Raw genomic sequence first — 15,620 nt, 5'->3', positions numbered from 1 at the left:
AGTAACATATAGCAATCATGAGGTTATACTCATAATATCTATTCTAACAATCATTAGATGCCAATTGTTCTCATATCAACTCTAACAATAAAATGTGTGGTCATAAAAATCTAGGAAATGAGAGGAACATATAGCAATGATGTGGTTATAGACATACTATAGGCCTGTTCGGATTCCCTCCTCCTCCACAACTCCGCTCCGGGAGCTGGAGGAGCCACAGTTTAAAATCACGGAGTGGGGAAGGAGGCGCTCTACAAATTCTCAGATTTCACGAAGCGGGAGAATTACCGAACAGGCCTTATATATTCTAAATTTGTAACAATGAACAGGCAGTCGTATTCATAAGGTAAAGATGAGATGAGATAGAACAATTACACGACGATAGATTCCACCAGTATAGGCAGCCAATCTGTGTATCAGACAGAAATGTTGGCTGGAGAGGATTGACGATGAGCCATAACCATGTATGGTGACCGGATTCCAGATAGACTAATCCCATGTTGAACACGGCAATGAGCTTGTAATCCATGTAGTCTTCTGATGGTGTGGGCACTTCGCAGATTACAACCTTCAGCAAACAGAGGTCGAGCCAAAAAGCTCGACGCGTCTCGTGCATAGTAGGCAGGAGTGTCCGGCGGGCCGCGAGGCTCGATGGCGGCGGTATCCAACGATGGAAGGGTGATCTCTCGCTGGGTGTAGATATCCACGAGACGCCATGGACTACCGGATTGGTGGATGAGGACGATCCAGTTGGCCTTCATGCCCGCCCAATAGTGGCCGCGCATGAAGGACATGTGGACGGTGAGGGAGTCCTAGACTAAGGGGTCCTCGGGCATCCGGCCTGTTGGACATGGGCCGGACTAATGGGCTGTAAAGATACAAGACTGAAGAATCTCTCTCGTGTCCGGATGGGACTCTCCTTGGCGTGGAAGGCAAGCTTGGTGACCAAATATGAAGATTCCTTTTTCTGTAACCGACTTTGTACAACCCTAGTCCCCTCCGGTGTCTATATAAACCGGAGGGCTTAGTCCGGAAACGGATATAGTCATACAAGCTAGACTTCTAGGGTTTTAGCCATTATGATCTCGTGGTAGATCAACTCTTGTAATACTCATATTCATCAAGATCAATCAAGCAGGAAGTAGGGTATTACCTCCATAGAGAGGGCCCGAACCTGGGTAAACATCGTGTCCCTTGTCTCCTGTTACCATTGACCTTAAACGCACAGTTCAGGACCCCCTACCCGAGATCCGCCGGTTTTGACACCGACATTGGTGCTTTCATTGAGAGTTCCACTGTGCCGTCCCCAAAAGGTTTGATGGCTCCTTCAAACGTCAACAACGATGCTGTCCAAGGGGAAACCTGTTGGGAATCGTAGCATAATTTAAAATTTTCCTACGCTCACCAAGATGCATCTATGGAGTCTACTAGCAACGAGGGGAAAGGAGTGGATCTACATACCCTTGTAGATCGCGAGCGGAAGCGTTCCAATGAACGTGGATGACGGAGTCGTACTCGCCGTGATCCAAATCACCGATGACCGAGTGCCGAACGGACGGCACCTCCGCGTTCAACACACGTACGGTGCAGCGACGTCTCCTCCTTTCTTGATCCAGCAAGGGGGGAGGAGAGGTTGATGGAGATCCAACAGCACGACGGTGTGGTGGTGGATGTAGCGGCTCTTCGGCAGGGCTTCACCGAGCTTCTGCGCGAGAGAGAGAGGTGTTGCAGGGGAGGAGGGAGGCGCCAAAGGCTGTAGTATGCTGCCCTCCCCCCCTTTATATAGGCCCCCAAGGGGGGTTGCGGAGCCCTTGGAGATGGGATCTCCAAGGGGGGGCGGCGGCCAAGGGGGGAGGGGTTGCCTTGCCCCCCAAGGCAAGGGGAAACTCCCCCCCCCCTAGGGTTCCCAACCCTAGGCGCATGGGGGGGAGGCCCAAAGTGGCGCCCCAGCCCATTAGGGGCTGGTTCCCCTCCACTTTCAGCCCACGGGGCCCTCCGGGACAGGTGGCCCCACCCGGTGGACCCCCGGGACCCTTCCGGTGGTCCCGGTACAATACCGATAACCCCCGAAACTTTCCCGGTGGCCAAAACTGGACTTCCTATATATAATTCTTCACCTCCGGACCATTCTGGAACCTCTCGTGACGTCCGGGATCTCATCCGGGACTCCGAACAACTTTCGGGTTTCCGCATACATATATCTCTACAACCCTAGCGTCACCGGACCTTAAGTGTGTAGACCCTACGGGTTCGGGAGACATGCAGACATGACCGAGACGCCTCTCCGGTCAATAACCAACAGCGGGATCTGGATACCCATGTTGGCTCCCACATGTTCCACGATGATATCATCGGGTGAACCACGGTGTCGAGGATTCAATCAATCCGTATGCAATTCCCTTTGTCAATCGGTATGTTACTTGCCCGAGATTCGATCGTCGGTATCCCAATACCTTGTTCAATCTCGTTACCGGCAAGTCTCTTTACTCGTACCGCAATGCATGATCCTGTGACTAACGCCTTAGTCACATTGAGCTCATTATGATGATGCATTACCGAGTGGGCCCAGAGATACCTCTCCGTTTACACGGAGTGACAAATCCCAGTCTCGATCCGTGCCAACCCAACAGCCACTTTCGGAGATACCCGTAATGCACCTTTATAGTCACCCAGTTACGTTGTGACGTTTGGCACACCCAAAGCACTCCTACGGTATCCGGGAGTTGCACGATCTCATGGTCTAAGGAAAAGATACTTGACATTGGAAAAGCTCTAGCAAACGAAACTACACGATCTTTTATGCTATGCTTAAGTTGGGTCTTGTCCATCACATCATTCTCCTAATGATGTGATCCCGTTATCAATGACATCCTATGTCCATAGTCAGGAAACCATGACTATCTGTTGATCAACGAGCTAGTCAACTAGAGGCTTACTAGGGACAGGTTGTGGTCTATGTATTCACACATGTATTACGATTTCCGGACAATACAATTATAGCATGAATAAAAGACTATTATCATGAACACAGAAATATAATAATAACCATTTATTATTGCCTCTAGGGCATATTTCCAACAGTCTCCCACTTGCACTAGAGTCAATAATCTAGTTACATTGTGATGAATCGAACACCCATTGCGTCCTGGTGTTGATCATGTTTTGCCCTAGGGAGAGGTTTAGTCAACGGATCTGCTACATTCAGGTCCGTGTGTACTTTACAAATATCTATGTCTCCATTTTGAACACTTTCACGAATGGAGTTGAAGCGACGCTTGATATGCCTGGTCTTCCTGTGAAACCTGGGCTCCTTCGCAAGGGCAATAGCTCCAGTGTTGTCACAGAAGAGAGTCATTGGGCCCGACGCATTGGGAATCACCCCTAGGTCGGTAATGAACTCCTTCATCCAGACTGCTTCCTGTGCTGCCTCCGAGGCTGCCATGTATTCCGCTTCACATATAGATCCCGCCACGACGCTTTGCTTGCAACTGCACCAGCTTACTGCTCCTCTATTCATAATATACACGTATCCGGTCTGTGACTTCGAGTCATCCGGATCTGTGTCGAAGCTAGCGTCGACGTAACCCTTTACGACGAGCTCTTCGTCACCTCCATAGACGAGAAACATATCCTTAGTCCTCTTCAGGTACTTCAGGATATTCTTGACCGCTGTCCAGTGTTCCTTGCCGGGATTACTTTGGTACCTTCCTACCAAACTTACGGCAAGGTTTACATCAGGTCTGGTACACAGCATGGCATACATAATAGACCCTATGGCCGAGGCATAGGGGATGACACTCATCTCTTCTATATCTTCTGCCGTGGTCGGGCATTGAGCCGTGCTCAATTGCACACCTTGCAATACAGGCAAGAACCCCTTCTTGGACTGATCCATACTGAACTTCTTCAATATCTTGTCAAGGTATGTACTCTGTGAAAGACCAATGAGGCGTCTTGATCTATCTCTATAGATCTTGATGCCTAATATATAAGCAGCTTCTCCAAGGTCCTTCATTGAAAACATTTATTCAAATAGGCCTTTATACTTTCCAAGAATTCTATATCATTTCCCATCAATAATATGTCATCCACATATAATATGAGAAATGCTACAGAGCTCCCACTCACTTTCTTGTAAACACAGGCTTCTCCATAAGTCTGTGTAAACCCAAACGCTTTGATCATCTCATCAAAGCGAATGTTCCAACTCTGAGATGCTTGCACCAGCCCATAGATTGAGCGCTGGAGCTTGCATACTTTGTTAGCATTCTTAGGATCGACAAAACCTTCCGGCTGCATCATATACAACTCTTCCTTAAGGAAGCCGTTAAGGAATGCCGTTTTGACGTCCATCTGCCATATCTCATAATCATAGTATGCGGCAATTGCTAACATGATTCGGACGGACTTCAGCTTCGCTACGGGTGAGAAAGTCTCATCGTAGTCAACCCCTTGAACTTGCCGATAACCCTTAGCGACAAGTCGAGCTTTGTAGATGGTCACATTACCATCTGCGTCCGTCTTCTTCTTAAAGATCCATTTGTTTTCTATGGCTCGCCGCTCATCGGGCAAGTCAGTCAAAGTCCATACTTTGTTTTCATACATGGATTCTATCTCGGATTTCATGGCTTCTAGCCATTTGTCGGAATCCGGGCCCGCCATCGCTTCTTCATAGTTCGAAGGTTCACCGTTGTCTAACAACATGATTTCCAGGACAGGGTTGCCGTACCACTCTGGTGCGGAACGTGTCCTTGTGGACCTACGAAGTTCAGTGGCAACTTGATCCGAAGCTTCATGATCATCATCATTAACTTCCTCCCCCGTCGGTGTAGGCACCACAGGAACATTTTCCCGCGCTGCGCTATTTTCCGACTCGGAAGGGGTGACTATCACCTCATCAAGTTCCACTTTCCTCCCACTCAATTCTTTCGAGAGAAACTCCTTCTCTAGAAAGGACCCGTTCTTGGCAACGAAGATCTTGCCTTCGGATCTGAGGTAGAAGGTGTACCCAATAGTTTCCTTAGGGTATCCTATGAAGACGCATTTTTCCGATTTGGGTTCGAGCTTTTCAGGTTGAAGTTTCTTGACATAAGCATCGCATCCCCAAACTTTTAGAAACGACAGCTTAGGTTTCTTCCCAAACCATAATTCATACGGTGTCGTCTCAACGGATTTAGACGGTGCCCTATTTAAAGTGAATGCGGCAGTCTCTAAAGCATAACCCCAAAATGAGAGCGGTAAATCGGTAAGAGACATCATAGATCGCACCATATCCAATAGAGTGCGATTACGACGTTCGGACACACCATTTCTCTGAGGTGTTCCAGGCGGCGTGAGTTGTGAAACTATTCCACATTTCCTTAAGTGTGTACCAAATTCGTGACTTAAATATTCTCCACCACGATCTGATCGTAAGAATTTTATTTTCCTGTCACGTTGATTCTCGACTTCACTCTGAAATTCCTTGAACTTTTCAAAGGTTTCAGACTTGTGTTTCATTAGGTAGACATACCCATATCTACTTAAGTCATCAGTGAGAGTGAGAACATAACGATATCCTCCGCGAGCCTCAACACTCATTGGACCACACACATCGGTATGTATGATTTCCAATAAGTTGGTTGCTCGCTCCATTGTTCCGGAGAACGGAGTCTTGGTCATCTTACCCATGAGGCATGGTTCGCACGTGTCAAATGATTCGTAATCAAGAGACTCCAAAAGTCCATCTGCATGGAGCTTCTTCATGCGCTTGACACCAATGTGACCAAGGCGGCAGTGCCACAAGTATGTGGGACTATCGTTATCAACTTTACATCTTTTGGTATTTACACTATGAACATGTGTAGCATCACGTTCGAGATTCATCAAGAATAAACCATTGACCAGCGGGGCATGACCATAAAACATATCTCTCAAATAAATAGAACAACCATTATTCTCAGATTTAAATGAGTAGCCATCTCGAATTAAACGAGATCCAGATACAATGTTCATGCTCAAAGCTGGCACTAAATAACAATTATTGAGGTTTATAACTAATCCCGTGGGTAGATGCAGAGGTAGCGTGCCGACGGCGATCACATCGACCTTGGAACCATTCCCGACGCGCATCGTTACCTCGTCTTTTGCCAGTCTCCGTTTATTCCGTAGTTCCTGATTTGAGTTACAAATATGAGCAACCACACCGGTATCAAATACCCAGGAGCTACTACGAGTACTGGTAAGGTACACATCAATTACTTGTATATCACATATACCTTGGGTGTTGCCGGCCTTCTTCTTGTCCGCTAAATATTTGGGGCAGTTCCGCTTCCAGTGACCACTTCCCTTGCAATAAAAGCACTCAGTCTCGGGCTTGGGTCCATTCTTTGACTTCTTCCCGGTAACTGGCTTACCGGGCGCGGCAACTCCCTTGCCGTCCTTCTTGAAGTTCTTCTTACCCTTGCCCTTCTTGAACTTAGTGGTTTTATTCACCATCAACACTTCATGTTCCTTTCTGATCTCTACCTCAGCTGATTTCAGCATTGAATATACCTCGGGAATGGTCTTTTCCATCCCCTGCATATTGTAGTTCATCACAAAGCTCTTGTAGCTTGGTGGAAGCGACTGGAGGATTCTGTCAATGACCGCGTCATCCGGGAGATTAACTCCCAGCTGAGACAAGCGGTTGTGCAACCCAGACATTCTGAGTATGTGCTCACTAACAGAACTGTTCTCCTCCATTTTACAGCTGAAGAACTTGTCGGAGACATCATATCTCTCGACCCGGGCATGAGCTTGAAAAACCAGTTTCAGCTCCTCGAACATCTCGTATGCTCCATGTTTCTCAAAACGCTTTTGGAGACCCGGTTCTAAGCTGTAAAGCATGCCGCACTGAACGAGGGAGTAATCATCAGCACGCTGCTGCCAAGCGTTCATAACGTCTTGGTTCTCAGGGATTGGTGCTTCACCTAGCGGTGCTTCTAAGACATAATCTTTCTTGGCAACTATGAGGATGAGCCTCAGGTTCCGGACCCAGACCGTATAGTTGCTGCCATCATCTTTCAGCTTGGTTTTCTCTAGGAACGCGTTGAAATTGAGGACAACGTGGGCCATTTGATCTACAATACATAGTGTAAAGATTTTTTAGACTAAGTTCATGATAATTAAGTTCATATAATCAAATTATTTAATGAACTCCCACTCAGATAGACATCCCTCTAGTTATCTAAGTGAAACATGATCCGAACTCAACTAGGCCGTGTCCGATCATCACGTGAGACGGACTAGTCAAGATCGGTGAACATCTCCATGTTGATCGTATCTTCTATACGACTCATGCTCGACCTTTCGGTTCTCCGTGTTCCGAGGCCATGTCTGTACATGCTAGGCTCGTCAAGTCAACCTAAGTGTATTGCGTGTGTTCCGAGGCCATGTCTGTACATGCTAGGCTCGTCAACACCCGTTGTATGCGAACGTAAGAATCTATCACACCCGATCATCACGTGGTGCTTCGAAACGACGAACCTTCGCAACGGTGCACAGTTAGGGTGAACACTTTCTTGAAATTATTATAAGGGATCATCCTACTTGCTACCGTCGTTCTAAGCAAATAAGATGCAAAAACATGATAAACATCACATGCAATCGAATAGTGACATGATATGGCCAATATCATCATGCTCCTTTGATCTCCATCTTCGGGGCACCATGATCATCTTCGTCACCGGCATGACACCATGATCTCCATCATCATGATCTCCATCATTGTGTCTTCATGAAGTTGTCACGCCAATGATTACTTCTACTTCTATGGCTAACCGTTTAGCAACAAAGTAAAGTAAATTACATGGCGTTATTCAAATGACACGCAGGTCATGCAAAATAATAAAGACAACTCCTATGGCTCCTGCCGGTTGTCATACTCATCGACATGCAAGTCGTGATTCCTATTACAAGAATATGATCAATCTCATACATCACATATATCATTCATCACATCTTCTGGCCATATCATATCACATATATCACTTGCTGCAAAAACAAGTTAGACGTCCTCTAATTGTTGTTGCAAGTTTTTACGTGGTTTGTAGGTTTCTAGCAAGAACGATTTCTTACCTACGTATGACCACAACGTGATTTGCCAATTTCTATTTACCCTTCATAAGGACCCTTTTCATCGAATCCGTTCCGACTAAAGTAGGAGAGACAGACACCCGCTAGCCACCTTATGCAACTAGTGCATGTCAGTCGGTGGAACCTGTCTCACGTAAGCGTACGTGTAAGGTCGGTCCGGGCCGCTTCATCCTAAAATGCTGCCGAAACAAGAAACGACTAGTAGCGGCAAGAAGAATTGGCAACATCAACGCCCACAACTTCTTTGTGTTCTACTCGTGCATAGTAACTACGCATAGGCCTGGCTCATGATGCCACTGTTGGGAATCGTAGCATAATTTAAAATTTTCCTACGCTCACCAAGATGCATCTATGGAGTCTACTAGCAACGAGGGGAAAGGAGTGGATCTACATACCCTTGTAGATCGCGAGCGGAAGCGTTCCAATGAACGTGGATGACGGAGTCGTACTCGCCGTGATCCAAATCACCGATGACCGAGTGCCGAACGGACGGCACCTCCGCGTTCAACACACGTACGGTGCAGCGACGTCTCCTCCTTTCTTGATCCAGCAAGGGGGGAGGAGAGGTTGATGGAGATCCAACAGCACGACGGTGTGGTGGTGGATGTAGCGGCTCTTCGGCAGGGCTTCACCGAGCTTCTGCGCGAGAGAGAGAGGTGTTGCAGGGGAGGAGGGAGGCGCCAAAGGCTGTAGTATGCTGCCCTCCCCCCCCACCTTTATATAGGCCCCCAAGGGGGGTTGCGCAGCCCTTGGAGATGGGATCTCCAAGGGGGGGGGCGGCGGCCAAGGGGGGAGGGGTTGCCTTGCCCCCCAAGGCAAGGGGAAACTCCCCCCCCCTAGGGTTCCCAACCCTAGGCGCATGGGGGGGAGGCCCAAAGTGGCGCCCCAGCCCATTAGGGGCTGGTTCCCCTCCACTTTCAGCCCACGGGGCCCTCCGGGACAGGTGGCCCCACCCGGTGGACCCCCGGGACCCTTCCGGTGGTCCCGGTACAATACCGATAACCCCCGAAACTTTCCCGGTGGCCAAAACTGGACTTCCTATATATAATTCTTCACCTCCGGACCATTCCGGAACCTCTCGTGACGTCCGGGATCTCATCCGGGACTCCGAACAACTTTCGGGTTTCCGCATACATATATCTCTACAACCCTAGCGTCACCGGACCTTAAGTGTGTAGACCCTACGGGTTCGGGAGACATGCAGACATGACCGAGACGCCTCTCCGGTCAATAACCAACAGCGGGATCTGGATACCCATGTTGGCTCCCACATGTTCCACGATGATATCATCGGGTGAACCACGGTGTCGAGGATTCAATCAATCCGTATGCAATTCCCTTTGTCAATCGGTATGTTACTTGCCCGAGATTCGATCGTCGGTATCCCAATACCTTGTTCAATCTCGTTACCGGCAAGTCTCTTTACTCGTACCGCAATGCATGATCCCGTGACTAACGCCTTAGTCACATTGAGCTCATTATGATGATGCATTACCGAGTGGGCCCAGAGATACCTCTCCGTTTACACGGAGTGACAAATCCCAGTCTCGATCCGTGCCAACCCAACAGACACTTTCGGAGATACCCGTAATGCACCTTTATAGTCACCCAGTTACGTTGTGACGTTTGGCACACCCAAAGCACTCCTACGGTATCCAGGAGTTGCACGATCTCATGGTCTAAGGAAAAGATACTTGACATTGGAAAAGCTCTAGCAAACGAAACTACACGATCTTTTATGCTATGCTTAAGTTGGGTCTTGTCCATCACATCATTCTCCTAATGATGTGATCCCGTTATCAATGACATCCTATGTCCATAGTCAGGAAACCATGACTATCTGTTGATCAACGAGCTAGTCAACTAGAGGCTTACTAGGGACAGGTTGTGGTCTATGTATTCACACATGTATTACGATTTCCGGACAATACAATTATAGCATGAATAAAAGACTATTATCATGAACACAGAAATATAATAATAACCATTTATTATTGCCTCTAGGGCATATTTCCAACAAAACCTTCCTCCCCAGACAGATCTTCGTGTTCAGTGGCTTCACACTGCGGGCCAACTCGCTTGGCCATTTGGAGCAGATCGATAGCTACGCCCCTGGCCATCAGGTCAGATTCGGGAGCTTGAACTACGTCGTGGACATTCGCAGAGACTTGATATTCGATAGATTCGAGACCACGACAGTCGTTCCCCTTCTCCACGATGAACATGACTTAAATCTGTCATCGGGCCATACCCAGGAAATTGCACCGGTAACCGCTCTGGCCTTAGATCCGGAGCAGATCGCGCCATCCAAGGACGGGGAGATCAACCCCGCCACGGAGGCCACAGATTCCGCGGCGTTGGAGCCGCACACAGACCTAACCTCGAGTGATTTCTATGTCACCGGAACCTCGGACTCGTTTCCGGCAATAAGTTCTGAACCATGTGCATCCGCGTATGTCGGGCTGGATCGGTCATCGATCGCCGGATTCAGCGCCACGGACATCTTCCGGCACTCGCCTTTAGACGACGTGCTGAACTCATTAAAAATCTATCCTTAGCGGGGAACTCACAACCGAACTATATACGGTTCGAACTGGAGGCTGATGATGGGGAATTTCGCTTCCCACCCGCCACCCACTACATAGCTACTGTCGAGGACTTAACCGACATGCTCGATCACGGCTCCGAAGACATCGACGATATGGACGACAATGCCGATGAGGAACAAGGCCAAAACCCGTTACCGGACGCTGGACGGCCACTTCTTCATACGATGTATACATGGTGGATACACCTAAAGAAACTAACGACGATGACAAAGAAGATCCAGTTGAGGATAAACCTCCTGAGACATAGCCCAGACGCTGGCGTCAGCGGCGCCGCTCTAAGTCACGTCGTGCAAAAGATAGCAATACCGGCACCGGAGAAAGCAATACTCCGGACGATGCCGAAGACAATGAAGACCCTGTTGAGGCAACCTCCGAACAAGATGAACGGGAAGACGGGCACGTTAGCCCTGATGAACATGCCATACACGAAGACTCGGAGGACAGTAATTATCTTCCACTCTCTGAGGATGAGGAGAGCCTTGGCAACGAGGATTTCATCGTGCCTGAGGAACCTCTCGAGTAGGAGCGCTTTAAACGCTGGCTAATAGCCACTGCAAGGAGCCTAAAAAAGAAGCAGCAGCAGCTTCAAGCTGACCAAGACCTGCTCAACGATAGATGGACAGATATCCTAGCAGCCGAAGAATACGACCTCAAGCACCCAACCTAGGGTTACCCGAAGCGCAGATTGCTACCTCAGTTCGATGAGGAGGCGATGGAACCTGTACCACGCAGTCGGGACAATGCGGCCGACCGACCACAACGCGGTCGGGATAAAGCGGCAGCTCAAGCCGAACAGCAGCCCGCCTCACCCCAATGAAAAAACAGAGACAAAACAGCTCGGGGTCATACATACGACCCTCGGCAGGACCTGGACAGTAGAGCAGAACATACCAGATCGATCTACGGATCACGAGGACGTGCCTCTACACGCAACGTCGGCTACCTATTCGGATGTGACAAGTCTAGTCACGCCCGGGCCGAAAACCGTAGACGGACTCCATCTGAGCTACGTCGCGACGTGGCCCAATATAGAGGCGCCACACACCCACTCTGCTTCACTGAGAAAGTAATGGAGCATGAATTCCCAGAAGGGTTTAAACTCGTGAATATCGAATCATACGATGCAACAACTGATCCCGCGGTGTGGATCGAGGATTTTCTTCTCCATATCCATATGGCCCGCAGAGATGACCTCCATGCCATCAAATACCTACCGTTAAAACTCAAAGGACCAGCTCGGTACTGGTTAAACAGTCTGCTGGAAAACTCTATTGGCAGCTGGGAGGACTTGGAAGACGCCTTCCGCGACAACTTCCAAGGTACATATGTCCGGCCACCAGATGCTGATGACTTAAGTCACATTGTCGAGCAGCCCGGAAGTCAGCCAGGAAGCTCTGGACTAGGTTCTTACTTAAAAAGAACCAAATCGTCGACTGTCTGGACGTGGAAGCCCTAGCGGCCTTCAAACACAGCGTCCGGGACGAGTGGCTCGCCCGCCACCTCGGTCAAGAAAAACCAAAATCCATGTTAGCCCTTACCGCTCTAATGACCCGCTTTTGCGCGGGAGAAGACAGCTGGCTCGCTCGTAGAAGCAACAGCGCCAGCGATCCGGGCACTTCCAAAGTCCGAGACGACAATGGCAAGCCGCGACGCAGCAAGAACAAACGTCGCAATAATAATGAAAAAACGCACGACACAGCGGTTAACGCCGGATTCAGCGGTCCCAAACCTGGTCAACGGAAAAAGCCATTCAAGGCAAATAGAGACGGACCATCCAATTTAGACAAGATATTGGATTGGCCCTGTCAGATTCATGGCCACCCCGATAAACCAGCTAATCATACCAACAGAAGTTGTTGGGTCTTCAAGCAGGCCGGCAAGCTCAACGCCGAACACAAGGGGAGGAGGCCGCCCGGTGATAGCGACGACGAAGAGACTCACCAACCAAATACCGGGGGTCAGAAGCAATTTCCCCCCGAAGTAAAAACAGTGAACATGGTATACGTGACACACAATTCTACAAGGGAGCAGGAGAAGCACTCCCTCCGGACCGAGGATCATACTACGGCAACCTTAGCCAAAGTACAAAGCGGTCTTATTAAACTGCATACCTTGTCGGCCATTAAGCCACCGGTCTCCATTCAACAGGATCGACCAATTCCGGAGCGGGACTAGCAGCTTGGCTTCTGCCGTCCACCTCATATAACTGCGAAATCTATACCGCGCGTACATAACTATGCACATAAGATACCCTGGGCATCGGCGAAAGCACAAGACGGACGAGCCTGCAAGTACTCCCATAACTTCTGTTTCTTTTCTAACTACTCTTTCTTTTTCATTTCTTTACCACAGGTGACGCAAAAGCTGGTCATCTCATGGACTCAATCGGAGTTCGGGTTCGTACACTCACCTAAGGGCTATTTCCGTCAAGGAGGCCCCTCACTGAGGACAGGCGGCGTAGACGTGCGACAGGAGGTCCAAAATAACTTTTCATAGACCGCACTCTTTATTTCGAGCCTGTAAAGTGCCTTATTCCTCCGCCCTCGACCCCGGGCATGTCAAATAGCCGAGGTTGCGGCTTTGTTATCTATAAAATAATGATGGGCATATCACTCAGGTCCCAGTAAACATAATCCGCATCCAGCATTCGCTTTTTCCTAAAAGAACCGAATTTGGCTCCTGTGATTGTTTCACACATACACCTCGGCATAACTTGCCAGGGGCTCGGTATGGGAACAAATGAGTTGCCGACAAGTCCGAACAGCTTTATAGCATACTTCGGCATCGCGAGTTTGGCCTTATATGCATCAGCTCCGAATCATGTCTTGGGTCAATAGTTGGGTTGTCCGGCTCCTGTGCTTGCTACCTTACGTTCTGCTCTATCGGCTAGGGTAGTAAAGGGAGAACTACTGCAATTGTGCTTCCGGTTCATCTGGTCAAGCACCTTAGTAGAGAAAGTCGAAAACTGACTGTCATGATGCGGCGAGAGCTGGTCAACCACTCGATGACTTATCGGAATCTTTCACGATTCCCTCCGTATTATATGAAGGACCTTTTTCTTCAGGTCATATATGTAACGCACCATATTGGAGTAAGCCGTGTACATACCAGGGGCTATATTGTAGCCCCCCATAAAACTCCTATGGCTAAGTGAAAGTGTTAACGCCCTATAGTCCGATTGCCTAGTTCACCGCATTGACACCTCCTTAATGGACCAAGACGTTGGGTTAAGAGTGATCAAATGCCTTTCCGAACACCCCCATACTTTATACAAGGGGGCTGAAGCCGTTGACTGGAAAACTTTCAGATTAATACACAAACGGCCGCACAGGAGGAACAAAAGTTTTAGGCGAAACTACATAAAATAGCCTTATTATAATATTGTTTTTACAAGTTTCCATACATCTCACTCGAATATCATGTTTTTCGAGCATTGACCCTCTATCAAGCGGGCACCCTCCAGGACATCCTCGAAATAATGCTTTGGTGCGTGATGGTCCTTGCCCTTGGGTGGACCCTTCGCTGCAACATCAATGTCCTTCATCTTTGCCCAGTATGTCTTGACACGGGCAAAGGCCATCCGTGCACCTTCAATGCATGTTGACCGCTTAACGACGACGATACGCGACACCGCATCAGCAAGTCGCCGCACCAAACCAAAATAACTATTCGAAATTGGCTCGTTCGGCCACATCCTGGTCACGACGTCCTTCATGGCAGAACCGGATAGTCTATGGAGCTCGGCCCATTGGGTCATCTGTTCGTTCAGCAACAACGGGCATTTTGACGCACCGAATTGTGACCAGAAAAGCTTCTCCGTCGCATACCCTTCTTGCGCCTGGTAAAACTGCGCCGCATCGGAAGCACTCTTCGGCAAGTCCAATAACGCGTCTGGAGAACTCCACACTTGATTAAGCGGAGCATAATTCGGATCGCCGAACTTAGTTTGCAATAAAAAGGGCTTACTAGCCGCGATCTCCCCAGCTTGTCGGATCTCCTCCCGGGCCGCTCTAGATTCGGACCGCACTTCTTTCGCCTCTCATAAGGCCTTGTCAAGATCAGCCGTTTTGGCTTTATTATCCTTCTCGAGGAATTCACAGCGGCTAGCGGCATCCTTTAACTCACGCGCCATCTTGGATATTCTCTCCTCGCATTGGCGCCGAGCAGCCTGTTCGGCCTTTAACTCGGCAGATGCCTTCTCGACAGCCGCATTATCAATCCGGGCTTGCTCCTTGGCCCGGGCCAGCTCAGCCCGAAGGATCTCGACCGCGGCGGCACCATCTACAGTCATGCATATTTCAATATACAATTCTTGGCATCATGATCAATTACAAGCACGTGCATGTAATGACTACCCCCGAGACATACCTTGCATCTCGTAATGTCATCATCCGCTACATCACGCTTCCGCTACAGATCTGCAACCTCTGTAGTCCCGGCAGTCGCCAGGGGGTAACAACCTGTGTTCCAATTAATCAGATTATTTCCTGGGCATATCTTTTTGATCCTCTGATCGCCTCCCTTGGGAAGCCAATCAGAGTCTCAGGGCTACTACCTATACACAGGTGCAGTTTGTGAATAAAACACACTCAAAGATTTTTCCAGTACAAACCTCGAAGCCTCTTAACAGGCTCGCGCAGGCTTCATTCAAACCTCTTTTCGCGGTCAGAACCTTTTCAACCACCGTACCCATCAAGGTACGATGTTCCTCCGAGACAGACGCCTATTGCAGCATGTTCATCAATATATCCGGCGCTTCTGGACCTCCGGAAGCTGCTGTATGAGCACGGCCTCCCTTCGTAGGGTTCCGTTTATCTGTCCCCAGAGTCGTCTCTGGCTATAAACCGGACAGTCCGGGGCCTTTATTGTTGGCCCCGGATCCTGGGCTACCGAAGT

At 49.0% G+C, this 15,620-nt stretch overlaps 1 pseudogene; it reads right to left on the bottom strand.

Moving 5' to 3' along the window:
• The window catches only part of LOC120965868 (NAC domain-containing protein 75-like), a 28,595-nt pseudogene extending 13,178 nt beyond the window's left edge, over positions 1–15,417 (bottom strand).
• Between the last annotated feature and the right edge of the window lie 203 nt (positions 15,418–15,620).

This window comes from Aegilops tauschii, chromosome 6 (assembly GCF_002575655.3).
Source record: "Aegilops tauschii subsp. strangulata cultivar AL8/78 chromosome 6, Aet v6.0, whole genome shotgun sequence".
Taxonomy (NCBI): domain Eukaryota; kingdom Viridiplantae; phylum Streptophyta; class Magnoliopsida; order Poales; family Poaceae; genus Aegilops; species Aegilops tauschii.
Note: the sequence above shows the minus strand (reverse complement) of the source record. Positions and strands in the feature narration are given on the sequence as shown.